This window comes from Lissotriton helveticus, chromosome 5_2 (assembly GCF_964261635.1).
Source record: "Lissotriton helveticus chromosome 5_2, aLisHel1.1, whole genome shotgun sequence".
Classification (NCBI taxonomy): domain Eukaryota; kingdom Metazoa; phylum Chordata; class Amphibia; order Caudata; family Salamandridae; genus Lissotriton; species Lissotriton helveticus.
Genome location: NC_136066.1, coordinates 17,003,157 through 17,019,010, shown reverse-complemented (window position 1 = coordinate 17,019,010; position 15,854 = coordinate 17,003,157).

Genomic DNA, 15,854 nt, shown 5'->3' with positions numbered 1-15,854 from the left:
GAGCCTGAAACCCTCATCCCGGAGCCCTAAACCCCATAGGCGAGCCTTAAACCCTATCCCGGAGCCCTGAACCCTGGCCCGGAGCCCTGAACCCTAACCCCCAGCCCTCACCCCTATCCCTAAACCCTAGTTCCGAGCCCAAAACCCTAGTTCCGAGCCTGAAACCCTCATCCCGGAGCCCTAAACCCCATAGGCGAGCCTTAAACCCTATCCCGGAGCCCTGAACCCTGGCCCGGAGCCCTGAGCCCTAACCCCCAGCCCTCAACCCTAGCCCTAAACCCTAGTTCCGAGCCCAAAACCCTAGTTCCGAGCCTGAAACCCTCATCCCGGAGCCCTAAACCCCATAGGCGAGCCTTAAACCCTATCCCGGAGCCCTGAACCCTGGCCCGGAGCCCTGAACCCTAACCCCCAGCCCTCACCCCTATCCCTAAACCCTAGTTCCGAGCCCTAAACCCTAGTTCCGAGCCTGAAACCCTCATCCCGGAGCCCTAAACCCCATAGGCGAGCCTTAAACCCTATCCCGGAGCCCTGAACCCTGGCCCGGAGCCCTGAGCCCTAACCCCCAGCCCTCAACCCTAGCCCTAAACCCTAGTTACGAGCCCAAAACCCTAGTTCCGAGCCTGAAACCCTCATCCCGGAGCCCTAAACCCCATAGGCGAGCCTTAAACCCTATCCCGGAGCCCTGAACCCTGGCCCGGAGCCCTGAGCCCTAACCCCCAGCCCTCAACCCTAGCCCTAAACCCTAGTTCCGAGCCCAAAACCCTAGTTCCGAGCCTGAAACCCTCATCCCGGAGCCCTAAACCCCATAGGCGAGCCTTAAACCCTATCCCGGAGCCCTGAACCCTGGCCCGGAGCCCTGAGCCCTAACCCCCAGCCCTCACCCCTATCCCTAAACCCTAGTTCCGAGCCCAAAACCCTAGTTCCGAGCCTGAAACCCTCATCCCGGAGCCCTAAACCCCATAGGCGAGCCTTAAACCCTATCCCGGAGCCCTGAACCCTGGCCCGGAGCCCTGAACCCTAACCCCCAGCCCTCACCCCTATCCCTAAACCCTAGTTCCGAGCCCAAAACCCTAGTTCCGAGCCTGAAACCCTCATCCCGGAGCCCTAAACCCCATAGGCGAGCCTTAAACCCTATCCCGGAGCCCTGAACCCTGGCCCGGAGCCCTGAGCCCTAACCCCCAGCCCTCAACCCTAGCCCTAAACCCTAGTTCCGAGCCCAAAACCCTAGTTCCGAGCCTGAAACCCTCATCCCGGAGCCCTAAACCCCATAGGCGAGCCTTAAACCCTATCCCGGAGCCCTGAACCCTGGCCCGGAGCCCTGAACCCTAACCCCCAGCCCTCACCCCTATCCCTAAACCCTAGTTCCGAGCCCTAAACCCTAGTTCCGAGCCTGAAACCCTCATCCCGGAGCCCTAAACCCCATAGGCGAGCCTTAAACCCTATCCCGGAGCCCTGAACCCTGGCCCGGAGCCCTGAGCCCTAACCCCCAGCCCTCAACCCTAGCCCTAAACCCTAGTTACGAGCCCAAAACCCTAGTTCCGAGCCTGAAACCCTCATCCCGGAGCCCTAAACCCCATAGGCGAGCCTTAAACCCTATCCCGGAGCCCTGAACCCTGGCCCGGAGCCCTGAGCCCTAACCCCCAGCCCTCAACCCTAGCCCTAAACCCTAGTTCCGAGCCCTAAACCCTAGTTCCGAGCCTTAAACCCTCATCCCGGAGCCCTAAACCCCATAGGCGAGCCTTAAACCCTATCCCGGAGCCCTGAACCCTGGCCCGGAGCCCTGAGCCCTAACCCCCAGCCCTCAACCCTAGCCCTAAACCCTAGTTCCGAGCCCAAAACCCTAGTTCCGAGCCTGAAACCCTCATCCCGGAGCCCTAAACCCCATAGGCGAGCCTTAAACCCTATCCCGGAGCCCTGAACCCTGGCCCGGAGCCCTGAACCCTAACCCCCAGCCCTCAACCCTAGCCCTAAACCCTAGTTCCGAGCCCAAAACCCTAGTTCCGAGCCTGAAACCCTCATCCCGGAGCCCTAAACCCCATAGGCGAGCCTTAAACCCTATCCCGGAGCCCTGAACCCTGGCCCGGAGCCCTGAGCCCTAACCCCCAGCCCTCAACCCTAGCCCTAAACCCTAGTTCCGAGCCCTAAACCCTAGTTCCGAGCCTTAAACCCTCATCCCGGAGCCCTAAACCCCATAGGCGAGCCTTAAACCCTATCCCGGAGCCCTGAACCCTGGCCCGGAGCCCTGAGCCCTAACCCCCAGCCCTCAACCCTAGCCCTAAACCCTAGTTCCGAGCCCTAAACCCTAGTTCCGAGCCTTAAACCCTCATCCCGGAGCCCTAAACCCCATAGGCGAGCCTTAAACCCTATCCCGGAGCCCTGAACCCTGGCCCGGAGCCCTGAGCCCTAACCCCCAGCCCTCAACCCTAGCCCTAAACCCTAGTTCCGAGCCCAAAACCCTAGTTCCGAGCCTGAAACCCTCATCCCGGAGCCCTAAACCCCATAGGCGAGCCTTAAACCCTATCCCGGAGCCCTGAACCCTGGCCCGGAGCCCTGAACCCTAACCCCCAGCCCTCACCCCTATCCCTAAACCCTAGTTCCGAGCCCAAAACCCTAGTTCCGAGCCTGAAACCCTCATCCCGGAGCCCTAAACCCCATAGGCGAGCCTTAAACCCTATCCCGGAGCCCTGAACCCTGGCCCGGAGCCCTGAACCCTAACCCCCAGCCCTCACCCCTATCCCTAAACCCTAGTTCCGAGCCCAAAACCCTAGTTCCGAGCCTGAAACCCTCATCCCGGAGCCCTAAACCCCATAGGCGAGCCTTAAACCCTATCCCGGAGCCCTGAACCCTGGCCCGGAGCCCTGAACCCTAACCCCCAGCCCTCACCCCTATCCCTAAACCCTAGTTCCGAGCCCTAAACCCTAGTTCCGAGCCTGAAACCCTCATCCCGGAGCCCTAAACCCCATAGGCGAGCCTTAAACCCTATCCCGGAGCCCTGAACCCTGGCCCGGAGCCCTGAGCCCTAACCCCCAGCCCTCAACCCTAGCCCTAAACCCTAGTTACGAGCCCAAAACCCTAGTTCCGAGCCTGAAACCCTCATCCCGGAGCCCTAAACCCCATAGGCGAGCCTTAAACCCTATCCCGGAGCCCTGAACCCTGGCCCGGAGCCCTGAGCCCTAACCCCCAGCCCTCAACCCTAGCCCTAAACCCTAGTTCCGAGCCCAAAACCCTAGTTCCGAGCCTGAAACCCTCATCCCGGAGCCCTAAACCCCATAGGCGAGCCTTAAACCCTATCCCGGAGCCCTGAACCCTGGCCCGGAGCCCTGAGCCCTAACCCCCAGCCCTCAACCCTAGCCCTAAACCCTAGTTCCGAGCCCAAAACCCTAGTTCCGAGCCTGAAACCCTCATCCCGGAGCCCTAAACCCCATAGGCGAGCCTTAAACCCTATCCCGGAGCCCTGAACCCTGGCCCGGAGCCCTGAACCCTAACCCCCAGCCCTCACCCCTATCCCTAAACCCTAGTTCCGAGCCCAAAACCCTAGTTCCGAGCCTGAAACCCTCATCCCGGAGCCCTAAACCCCATAGGCGAGCCTTAAACCCTATCCCGGAGCCCTGAACCCTGGCCCGGAGCCCTGAGCCCTAACCCCCAGCCCTCAACCCTAGCCCTAAACCCTAGTTCCGAGCCCTAAACCCTAGTTCCGAGCCTTAAACCCTCATCCCGGAGCCCTAAACCCCATAGGCGAGCCTTAAACCCTATCCCGGAGCCCTGAACCCTGGCCCGGAGCCCTGAACCCTAACCCCCAGCCCTCACCCCTATCCCTAAACCCTAGTTCCGAGCCCAAAACCCTAGTTCCGAGCCTGAAACCCTCATCCCGGAGCCCTAAACCCCATAGGCGAGCCTTAAACCCTATCCCGGAGCCCTGAACCCTGGCCCGGAGCCCTGAGCCCTAACCCCCAGCCCTCAACCCTAGCCCTAAACCCTAGTTCCGAGCCCAAAACCCTAGTTCCGAGCCTGAAACCCTCATCCCGGAGCCCTAAACCCCATAGGCGAGCCTTAAACCCTATCCCGGAGCCCTGAACCCTGGCCCGGAGCCCTGAACCCTAACCCCCAGCCCTCACCCCTATCCCTAAACCCTAGTTCCGAGCCCTAAACCCTAGTTCCGAGCCTGAAACCCTCATCCCGGAGCCCTAAACCCCATAGGCGAGCCTTAAACCCTATCCCGGAGCCCTGAACCCTGGCCCGGAGCCCTGAGCCCTAACCCCCAGCCCTCAACCCTAGCCCTAAACCCTAGTTACGAGCCCAAAACCCTAGTTCCGAGCCTGAAACCCTCATCCCGGAGCCCTAAACCCCATAGGCGAGCCTTAAACCCTATCCCGGAGCCCTGAACCCTGGCCCGGAGCCCTGAGCCCTAACCCCCAGCCCTCAACCCTAGCCCTAAACCCTAGTTCCGAGCCCAAAACCCTAGTTCCGAGCCTGAAACCCTCATCCCGGAGCCCTAAACCCCATAGGCGAGCCTTAAACCCTATCCCGGAGCCCTGAACCCTGGCCCGGAGCCCTGAGCCCTAACCCCCAGCCCTCACCCCTATCCCTAAACCCTAGTTCCGAGCCCAAAACCCTAGTTCCGAGCCTGAAACCCTCATCCCGGAGCCCTAAACCCCATAGGCGAGCCTTAAACCCTATCCCGGAGCCCTGAACCCTGGCCCGGAGCCCTGAACCCTAACCCCCAGCCCTCACCCCTATCCCTAAACCCTAGTTCCGAGCCCAAAACCCTAGTTCCGAGCCTGAAACCCTCATCCCGGAGCCCTAAACCCCATAGGCGAGCCTTAAACCCTATCCCGGAGCCCTGAACCCTGGCCCGGAGCCCTGAGCCCTAACCCCCAGCCCTCAACCCTAGCCCTAAACCCTAGTTCCGAGCCCAAAACCCTAGTTCCGAGCCTGAAACCCTCATCCCGGAGCCCTAAACCCCATAGGCGAGCCTTAAACCCTATCCCGGAGCCCTGAACCCTGGCCCGGAGCCCTGAACCCTAACCCCCAGCCCTCACCCCTATCCCTAAACCCTAGTTCCGAGCCCTAAACCCTAGTTCCGAGCCTGAAACCCTCATCCCGGAGCCCTAAACCCCATAGGCGAGCCTTAAACCCTATCCCGGAGCCCTGAACCCTGGCCCGGAGCCCTGAGCCCTAACCCCCAGCCCTCAACCCTAGCCCTAAACCCTAGTTACGAGCCCAAAACCCTAGTTCCGAGCCTGAAACCCTCATCCCGGAGCCCTAAACCCCATAGGCGAGCCTTAAACCCTATCCCGGAGCCCTGAACCCTGGCCCGGAGCCCTGAGCCCTAACCCCCAGCCCTCAACCCTAGCCCTAAACCCTAGTTCCGAGCCCTAAACCCTAGTTCCGAGCCTTAAACCCTCATCCCGGAGCCCTAAACCCCATAGGCGAGCCTTAAACCCTATCCCGGAGCCCTGAACCCTGGCCCGGAGCCCTGAGCCCTAACCCCCAGCCCTCAACCCTAGCCCTAAACCCTAGTTCCGAGCCCAAAACCCTAGTTCCGAGCCTGAAACCCTCATCCCGGAGCCCTAAACCCCATAGGCGAGCCTTAAACCCTATCCCGGAGCCCTGAACCCTGGCCCGGAGCCCTGAACCCTAACCCCCAGCCCTCAACCCTAGCCCTAAACCCTAGTTCCGAGCCCAAAACCCTAGTTCCGAGCCTGAAACCCTCATCCCGGAGCCCTAAACCCCATAGGCGAGCCTTAAACCCTATCCCGGAGCCCTGAACCCTGGCCCGGAGCCCTGAGCCCTAACCCCCAGCCCTCAACCCTAGCCCTAAACCCTAGTTCCGAGCCCTAAACCCTAGTTCCGAGCCTTAAACCCTCATCCCGGAGCCCTAAACCCCATAGGCGAGCCTTAAACCCTATCCCGGAGCCCTGAACCCTGGCCCGGAGCCCTGAGCCCTAACCCCCAGCCCTCAACCCTAGCCCTAAACCCTAGTTCCGAGCCCTAAACCCTAGTTCCGAGCCTTAAACCCTCATCCCGGAGCCCTAAACCCCATAGGCGAGCCTTAAACCCTATCCCGGAGCCCTGAACCCTGGCCCGGAGCCCTGAGCCCTAACCCCCAGCCCTCAACCCTAGCCCTAAACCCTAGTTCCGAGCCCAAAACCCTAGTTCCGAGCCTGAAACCCTCATCCCGGAGCCCTAAACCCCATAGGCGAGCCTTAAACCCTATCCCGGAGCCCTGAACCCTGGCCCGGAGCCCTGAACCCTAACCCCCAGCCCTCACCCCTATCCCTAAACCCTAGTTCCGAGCCCAAAACCCTAGTTCCGAGCCTGAAACCCTCATCCCGGAGCCCTAAACCCCATAGGCGAGCCTTAAACCCTATCCCGGAGCCCTGAACCCTGGCCCGGAGCCCTGAACCCTAACCCCCAGCCCTCACCCCTATCCCTAAACCCTAGTTCCGAGCCCAAAACCCTAGTTCCGAGCCTGAAACCCTCATCCCGGAGCCCTAAACCCCATAGGCGAGCCTTAAACCCTATCCCGGAGCCCTGAACCCTGGCCCGGAGCCCTGAGCCCTAACCCCCAGCCCTCACCCCTATCCCTAAACCCTAGTTCCGAGCCCAAAACCCTAGTTCCGAGCCTGAAACCCTCATCCCGGAGCCCTAAACCCCATAGGCGAGCCTTAAACCCTATCCCGGAGCCCTGAACCCTGGCCCGGAGCCCTGAGCCCTAACCCCCAGCCCTCAACCCTAGCCCTAAACCCTAGTTCCGAGCCCTAAACCCTAGTTCCGAGCCTTAAACCCTCATCCCGGAGCCCTAAACCCCATAGGCGAGCCTTAAACCCTATCCCGGAGCCCTGAACCCTGGCCCGGAGCCCTGAGCCCTAACCCCCAGCCCTCAACCCTAGCCCTAAACCCTAGTTCCGAGCCCAAAACCCTAGTTCCGAGCCTGAAACCCTCATCCCGGAGCCCTAAACCCCATAGGCGAGCCTTAAACCCTATCCCGGAGCCCTGAACCCTGGCCCGGAGCCCTGAGCCCTAACCCCCAGCCCTCACCCCTATCCCTAAACCCTAGTTCCGAGCCCAAAACCCTAGTTCCGAGCCTGAAACCCTCATCCCGGAGCCCTAAACCCCATAGGCGAGCCTTAAACCCTATCCCGGAGCCCTGAACCCTGGCCCGGAGCCCTGAACCCTAACCCCCAGCCCTCACCCCTATCCCTAAACCCTAGTTCCGAGCCCAAAACCCTAGTTCCGAGCCTGAAACCCTCATCCCGGAGCCCTAAACCCCATAGGCGAGCCTTAAACCCTATCCCGGAGCCCTGAACCCTGGCCCGGAGCCCTGAGCCCTAACCCCCAGCCCTCAACCCTAGCCCTAAACCCTAGTTCCGAGCCCTAAACCCTAGTTCCGAGCCTTAAACCCTCATCCCGGAGCCCTAAACCCCATAGGCGAGCCTTAAACCCTATCCCGGAGCCCTGAACCCTGGCCCGGAGCCCTGAGCCCTAACCCCCAGCCCTCAACCCTAGCCCTAAACCCTAGTTCCGAGCCCAAAACCCTAGTTCCGAGCCTGAAACCCTCATCCCGGAGCCCTAAACCCCATAGGCGAGCCTTAAACCCTATCCCGGAGCCCTGAACCCTGGCCCGGAGCCCTGAGCCCTAACCCCCAGCCCTCAACCCTAGCCCTAAACCCTAGTTCCGAGCCCAAAACCCTAGTTCCGAGCCTGAAACCCTCATCCCGGAGCCCTAAACCCCATAGGCGAGCCTTAAACCCTATCCCGGAGCCCTGAACCCTGGCCCGGAGCCCTGAACCCTAACCCCCAGCCCTCACCCCTATCCCTAAACCCTAGTTCCGAGCCCAAAACCCTAGTTCCGAGCCTGAAACCCTCATCCCGGAGCCCTAAACCCCATAGGCGAGCCTTAAACGCTATCCCGGAGCCCTGAACCCTGGCCCGGAGCCCTGAACCCTAACCCCCAGCCCTCACCCCTAGCCCTAAACCCTAGTTCCGAGCCCAAAACCCTAGTTCCGAGCCTGAAACCCTCATCCCGGAGCCCTAAACCCCATAGGCGAGCCTTAAACCCTATCCCGGAGCCCTGAACCCTGGCCCGGAGCCCTGAGCCCTAACCCCCAGCCCTCAACCCTAGCCCTAAACCCTAGTTCCGAGCCCTAAACCCTAGTTCCGAGCCTTAAACCCTCATCCCGGAGCCCTAAACCCCATAGGCGAGCCTTAAACCCTATCCCGGAGCCCTGAACCCTGGCCCGGAGCCCTGTGCCCTAACCCCCAGCCCTCAACCCTAGCCCTAAACCCTAGTTCCGAGCCCAAAACCCTAGTTCCGAGCCTGAAACCCTCATCCCGGAGCCCTAAACCCCATAGGCGAGCCTTAAACCCTATCCCGGAGCCCTGAACCCTGGCCCGGAGCCCTGAACCCTAACCCCCAGCCCTCACCCCTATCCCTAAACCCTAGTTCCGAGCCCAAAACCCTAGTTCCGAGCCTGAAACCCTCATCCCGGAGCCCTAAACCCCATAGGCGAGCCTTAAACCCTATCCCGGAGCCCTGAACCCTGGCCCGGAGCCCTGAGCCCTAACCCCCAGCCCTCAACCCTAGCCCTAAACCCTAGTTACGAGCCCAAAACCCTAGTTCCGAGCCTGAAACCCTCATCCCGGAGCCCTAAACCCCATAGGCGAGCCTTAAACCCTATCCCGGAGCCCTGAACCCTGGCCCGGAGCCCTGAGCCCTAACCCCCAGCCCTCAACCCTAGCCCTAAACCCTAGTTCCGAGCCCTAAACCCTAGTTCCGAGCCTTAAACCCTCATCCCGGAGCCCTAAACCCCATAGGCGAGCCTTAAACCCTATCCCGGAGCCCTGAACCCTGGCCCGGAGCCCTGAGCCCTAACCCCCAGCCCTCAACCCTAGCCCTAAACCCTAGTTCCGAGCCCAAAACCCTAGTTCCGAGCCTGAAACCCTCATCCCGGAGCCCTAAACCCCATAGGCGAGCCTTAAACCCTATCCCGGAGCCCTGAACCCTGGCCCGGAGCCCTGAACCCTAACCCCCAGCCCTCACCCCTATCCCTAAACCCTAGTTCCGAGCCCAAAACCCTAGTTCCGAGCCTGAAACCCTCATCCCGGAGCCCTAAACCCCATAGGCGAGCCTTAAACCCTATCCCGGAGCCCTGAACCCTGGCCCGGAGCCCTGAACCCTAACCCCCAGCCCTCACCCCTATCCCTAAACCCTAGTTCCGAGCCCAAAACCCTAGTTCCGAGCCTGAAACCCTCATCCCGGAGCCCTAAACCCCATAGGCGAGCCTTAAACCCTATCCCGGAGCCCTGAACCCTGGCCCGGAGCCCTGAACCCTAACCCCCAGCCCTCACCCCTATCCCTAAACCCTAGTTCCGAGCCCAAAACCCTAGTTCCGAGCCTGAAACCCTCATCCCGGAGCCCTAAACCCCATAGGCGAGCCTTAAACCCTATCCCGGAGCCCTGAACCCTGGCCCGGAGCCCTGAACCCTAACCCCCAGCCCTCACCCCTATCCCTAAACCCTAGTTCCGAGCCCAAAACCCTAGTTCCGAGCCTGAAACCCTCATCCCGGAGCCCTAAACCCCATAGGCGAGCCTTAAACCCTATCCCGGAGCCCTGAACCCTGGCCCGGAGCCCTGAACCCTAACCCCCAGCCCTCACCCCTATCCCTAAACCCTAGTTCCGAGCCCAAAACCCTAGTTCCGAGCCTGAAACCCTCATCCCGGAGCCCTAAACCCCATAGGCGAGCCTTAAACCCTATCCCGGAGCCCTGAACCCTGGCCCGGAGCCCTGTGCCCTAACCCCCAGCCCTCAACCCTAGCCCTAAACCCTAGTTACGAGCCCAAAACCCTAGTTCCGAGCCTGAAACCCTCATCCCGGAGCCCTAAACCCCATAGGCGAGCCTTAAACCCTATCCCGGAGCCCTGAACCCTGGCCCGGAGCCCTGAGCCCTAACCCCCAGCCCTCAACCCTAGCCCTAAACCCTAGTTCCGAGCCCTAAACCCTAGTTCCGAGCCTTAAACCCTCATCCCGGAGCCCTAAACCCCATAGGCGAGCCTTAAACCCTATCCCGGAGCCCTGAACCCTGGCCCGGAGCCCTGAGCCCTAACCCCCAGCCCTCAACCCTAGCCCTAAACCCTAGTTCCGAGCCCAAAACCCTAGTTCCGAGCCTGAAACCCTCATCCCGGAGCCCTAAACCCCATAGGCGAGCCTTAAACCCTATCCCGGAGCCCTGAACCCTGGCCCGGAGCCCTGAACCCTAACCCCCAGCCCTCACCCCTATCCCTAAACCCTAGTTCCGAGCCCAAAACCCTAGTTCCGAGCCTGAAACCCTCATCCCGGAGCCCTAAACCCCATAGGCGAGCCTTAAACCCTATCCCGGAGCCCTGAACCCTGGCCCGGAGCCCTGAGCCCTAACCCCCAGCCCTCAACCCTAGCCCTAAACCCTAGTTCCGAGCCCTAAACCCTAGTTCCGAGCCTTAAACCCTCATCCCGGAGCCCTAAACCCCATAGGCGAGCCTTAAACCCTATCCCGGAGCCCTGAACCCTGGCCCGGAGCCCTGTGCCCTAACCCCCAGCCCTCAACCCTAGCCCTAAACCCTAGTTCCGAGCCCAAAACCCTAGTTCCGAGCCTGAAACCCTCATCCCGGAGCCCTAAACCCCATAGGCGAGCCTTAAACCCTATCCCGGAGCCCTGAACCCTGGCCCGGAGCCCTGAACCCTAACCCCCAGCCCTCACCCCTATCCCTAAACCCTAGTTCCGAGCCCAAAACCCTAGTTCCGAGCCTGAAACCCTCATCCCGGAGCCCTAAACCCCATAGGCGAGCCTTAAACCCTATCCCGGAGCCCTGAACCCTGGCCCGGAGCCCTGAGCCCTAACCCCCAGCCCTCAACCCTAGCCCTAAACCCTAGTTACGAGCCCAAAACCCTAGTTCCGAGCCTGAAACCCTCATCCCGGAGCCCTAAACCCCATAGGCGAGCCTTAAACCCTATCCCGGAGCCCTGAACCCTGGCCCGGAGCCCTGAGCCCTAACCCCCAGCCCTCAACCCTAGCCCTAAACCCTAGTTCCGAGCCCTAAACCCTAGTTCCGAGCCTTAAACCCTCATCCCGGAGCCCTAAACCCCATAGGCGAGCCTTAAACCCTATCCCGGAGCCCTGAACCCTGGCCCGGAGCCCTGAGCCCTAACCCCCAGCCCTCAACCCTAGCCCTAAACCCTAGTTCCGAGCCCAAAACCCTAGTTCCGAGCCTGAAACCCTCATCCCGGAGCCCTAAACCCCATAGGCGAGCCTTAAACCCTATCCCGGAGCCCTGAACCCTGGCCCGGAGCCCTGAACCCTAACCCCCAGCCCTCACCCCTATCCCTAAACCCTAGTTCCGAGCCCAAAACCCTAGTTCCGAGCCTGAAACCCTCATCCCGGAGCCCTAAACCCCATAGGCGAGCCTTAAACCCTATCCCGGAGCCCTGAACCCTGGCCCGGAGCCCTGAACCCTAACCCCCAGCCCTCACCCCTATCCCTAAACCCTAGTTCCGAGCCCAAAACCCTAGTTCCGAGCCTGAAACCCTCATCCCGGAGCCCTAAACCCCATAGGCGAGCCTTAAACCCTATCCCGGAGCCCTGAACCCTGGCCCGGAGCCCTGAACCCTAACCCCCAGCCCTCACCCCTATCCCTAAACCCTAGTTCCGAGCCCAAAACCCTAGTTCCGAGCCTGAAACCCTCATCCCGGAGCCCTAAACCCCATAGGCGAGCCTTAAACCCTATCCCGGAGCCCTGAACCCTGGCCCGGAGCCCTGAGCCCTAACCCCCAGCCCTCAACCCTAGCCCTAAACCCTAGTTACGAGCCCAAAACCCTAGTTCCGAGCCTGAAACCCTCATCCCGGAGCCCTAAACCCCATAGGCGAGCCTTAAACCCTATCCCGGAGCCCTGAACCCTGGCCCGGAGCCCTGAGCCCTAACCCCCAGCCCTCAACCCTAGCCCTAAACCCTAGTTCCGAGCCCTAAACCCTAGTTCCGAGCCTTAAACCCTCATCCCGGAGCCCTAAACCCCATAGGCGAGCCTTAAACCCTATCCCGGAGCCCTGAACCCTGGCCCGGAGCCCTGTGCCCTAACCCCCAGCCCTCAACCCTAGCCCTAAACCCTAGTTCCGAGCCCAAAACCCTAGTTCCGAGCCTGAAACCCTCATCCCGGAGCCCTAAACCCCATAGGCGAGCCTTAAACCCTATCCCGGAGCCCTGAACCCTGGCCCGGAGCCCTGAACCCTAACCCCCAGCCCTCACCCCTATCCCTAAACCCTAGTTCCGAGCCCAAAACCCTAGTTCCGAGCCTGAAACCCTCATCCCGGAGCCCTAAACCCCATAGGCGAGCCTTAAACCCTATCCCGGAGCCCTGAACCCTGGCCCGGAGCCCTGAGCCCTAACCCCCAGCCCTCAACCCTAGCCCTAAACCCTAGTTACGAGCCCAAAACCCTAGTTCCGAGCCTGAAACCCTCATCCCGGAGCCCTAAACCCCATAGGCGAGCCTTAAACCCTATCCCGGAGCCCTGAACCCTGGCCCGGAGCCCTGAGCCCTAACCCCCAGCCCTCAACCCTAGCCCTAAACCCTAGTTCCGAGCCCTAAACCCTAGTTCCGAGCCTTAAACCCTCATCCCGGAGCCCTAAACCCCATAGGCGAGCCTTAAACCCTATCCCGGAGCCCTGAACCCTGGCCCGGAGCCCTGAGCCCTAACCCCCAGCCCTCAACCCTAGCCCTAAACCCTAGTTCCGAGCCCAAAACCCTAGTTCCGAGCCTGAAACCCTCATCCCGGAGCCCTAAACCCCATAGGCGAGCCTTAAACCCTATCCCGGAGCCCTGAACCCTGGCCCGGAGCCCTGAACCCTAACCCCCAGCCCTCACCCCTATCCCTAAACCCTAGTTCCGAGCCCAAAACCCTAGTTCCGAGCCTGAAACCCTCATCCCGGAGCCCTAAACCCCATAGGCGAGCCTTAAACCCTATCCCGGAGCCCTGAACCCTGGCCCGGAGCCCTGAACCCTAACCCCCAGCCCTCACCCCTATCCCTAAACCCTAGTTCCGAGCCCAAAACCCTAGTTCCGAGCCTGAAACCCTCATCCCGGAGCCCTAAACCCCATAGGCGAGCCTTAAACCCTATCCCGGAGCCCTGAACCCTGGCCCGGAGCCCTGAACCCTAACCCCCAGCCCTCACCCCTATCCCTAAACCCTAGTTCCGAGCCCAAAACCCTAGTTCCGAGCCTGAAACCCTCATCCCGGAGCCCTAAACCCCATAGGCGAGCCTTAAACCCTATCCCGGAGCCCTGAACCCTGGCCCGGAGCCCTGAACCCTAACCCCCAGCCCTCACCCCTATCCCTAAACCCTAGTTCCGAGCCCAAAACCCTAGTTCCGAGCCTGAAACCCTCATCCCGGAGCCCTAAACCCCATAGGCGAGCCTTAAACCCTATCCCGGAGCCCTGAACCCTGGCCCGGAGCCCTGAACCCTAACCCCCAGCCCTCACCCCTATCCCTAAACCCTAGTTCCGAGCCCAAAACCCTAGTTCCGAGCCTTAAACCCTCATCCCGGAGCCCTAAACCCCATAGGCGAGCCTTAAACCCTATCCCGGAGCCCTGAACCCTGGCCCGGAGCCCTGAGCCCTAACCCCCAGCCCTCAACCCTAGCCCTAAACCCTAGTTCCGAGCCCAAAACCCTAGTTCCGAGCCTGAAACCCTCATCCCGGAGCCCTAAACCCCATAGGCGAGCCTTAAACCCTATCCCGGAGCCCTGAACCCTGGCCCGGAGCCCTGAACCCTAACCCCCAGCCCTCACCCCTATCCCTAAACCCTAGTTCCGAGCCCAAAACCCTAGTTCCGAGCCTGAAACCCTCATCCCGGAGCCCTAAACCCCATAGGCGAGCCTTAAACCCTATCCCGGAGCCCTGAACCCTGGCCCGGAGCCCTGAGCCCTAACCCCCAGCCCTCAACCCTAGCCCTAAACCCTAGTTACGAGCCCAAAACCCTAGTTCCGAGCCTGAAACCCTCATCCCGGAGCCCTAAACCCCATAGGCGAGCCTTAAACCCTATCCCGGAGCCCTGAACCCTGGCCCGGAGCCCTGAGCCCTAACCCCCAGCCCTCAACCCTAGCCCTAAACCCTAGTTCCGAGCCCTAAACCCTAGTTCCGAGCCTTAAACCCTCATCCCGGAGCCCTAAACCCCATAGGCGAGCCTTAAACCCTATCCCGGAGCCCTGAACCCTGGCCCGGAGCCCTGAGCCCTAACCCCCAGCCCTCAACCCTAGCCCTAAACCCTAGTTCCGAGCCCAAAACCCTAGTTCCGAGCCTGAAACCCTCATCCCGGAGCCCTAAACCCCATAGGCGAGCCTTAAACCCTATCCCGGAGCCCTGAACCCTGGCCCGGAGCCCTGAACCCTAACCCCCAGCCCTCAACCCTAGCCCTAAACCCTAGTTCCGAGCCCAAAACCCTAGTTCCGAGCCTGAAACCCTCATCCCGGAGCCCTAAACCCCATAGGCGAGCCTTAAACCCTATCCCGGAGCCCTGAACCCTGGCCCGGAGCCCTGAGCCCTAACCCCCAGCCCTCAACCCTAGCCCTAAACCCTAGTTCCGAGCCCTAAACCCTAGTTCCGAGCCTTAAACCCTCATCCCGGAGCCCTAAACCCCATAGGCGAGCCTTAAACCCTATCCCGGAGCCCTGAACCCTGGCCCGGAGCCCTGAGCCCTAACCCCCAGCCCTCAACCCTAGCCCTAAACCCTAGTTCCGAGCCCAAAACCCTAGTTCCGAGCCTGAAACCCTCATCCCGGAGCCCTAAACCCCATAGGCGAGCCTTAAACCCTATCCCGGAGCCCTGAACCCTGGCCCGGAGCCCTGTGCCCTAACCCCCAGCCCTCAACCCTAGCCCTAAACCCTAGTTCCGAGCCCTAAACCCTAGTTCCGAGCCTTAAACCCTCATCCCGGAGCCCTAAACCCCATAGGCGAGCCTTAAACCCTATCCCGGAGCCCTGAACCCTGGCCCGGAGCCCTGAGCCCTAACCCCCAGCCCTCAACCCTAGCCCTAAACCCTAGTTCCGAGCCCTAAACCCTAGTTCCGAGCCTTAAACCCTCATCCCGGAGCCCTAAACCCCATAGGCGAGCCTTAAACCCTATCCCGGAGCCCTGAACCCTGGCCCGGAGCCCTGAGCCCTAACCCCCAGCCCTCAACCCTAGCCCTAAACCCTAGTTCCGAGCCCAAAACCCTAGTTCCGAGCCTGAAACCCTCATCCCGGAGCCCTAAACCCCATAGGCGAGCCTTAAACCCTATCCCGGAGCCCTGAACCCTGGCCCGGAGCCCTGAACCCTAACCCCCAGCCCTCACCCCTATCCCTAAACCCTAGTTCCGAGCCCAAAACCCTAGTTCCGAGCCTGAAACCCTCATCCCGGAGCCCTAAACCCCATAGGCGAGCCTTAAACCCTATCCCGGAGCCCTGAACCCTGGCCCGGAGCCCTGAGCCCTAACCCCCAGCCCTCAACCCTAGCCCTAAACCCTAGTTCCGAGCCCTAAACCCTAGTTCCGAGCCTTAAACCCTCATCCCGGAGCCCTAAACCCCATAGGCGAGCCTTAAACCCTATCCCGGAGCCCTGAACCCTGGCCCGGAGCCCTGAGCCCTAACCCCCAGCCCTCAACCCTAGCCCTAAACCCTAGTTCCGAGCCCTAAACCCTAGTTCCGAGCCTTAAACCCTCATCCCGGAGCCCTAAACCCCATAGGCGAGCCTTAAACCCTATCCCGGAGCCCTGAACCCTGGCCCGGAGCCCTGAGCCCTAACCCCCAGCCCTCAACCCTAGCCCTAAACCCTAGTTCCGAGCCCTAAACC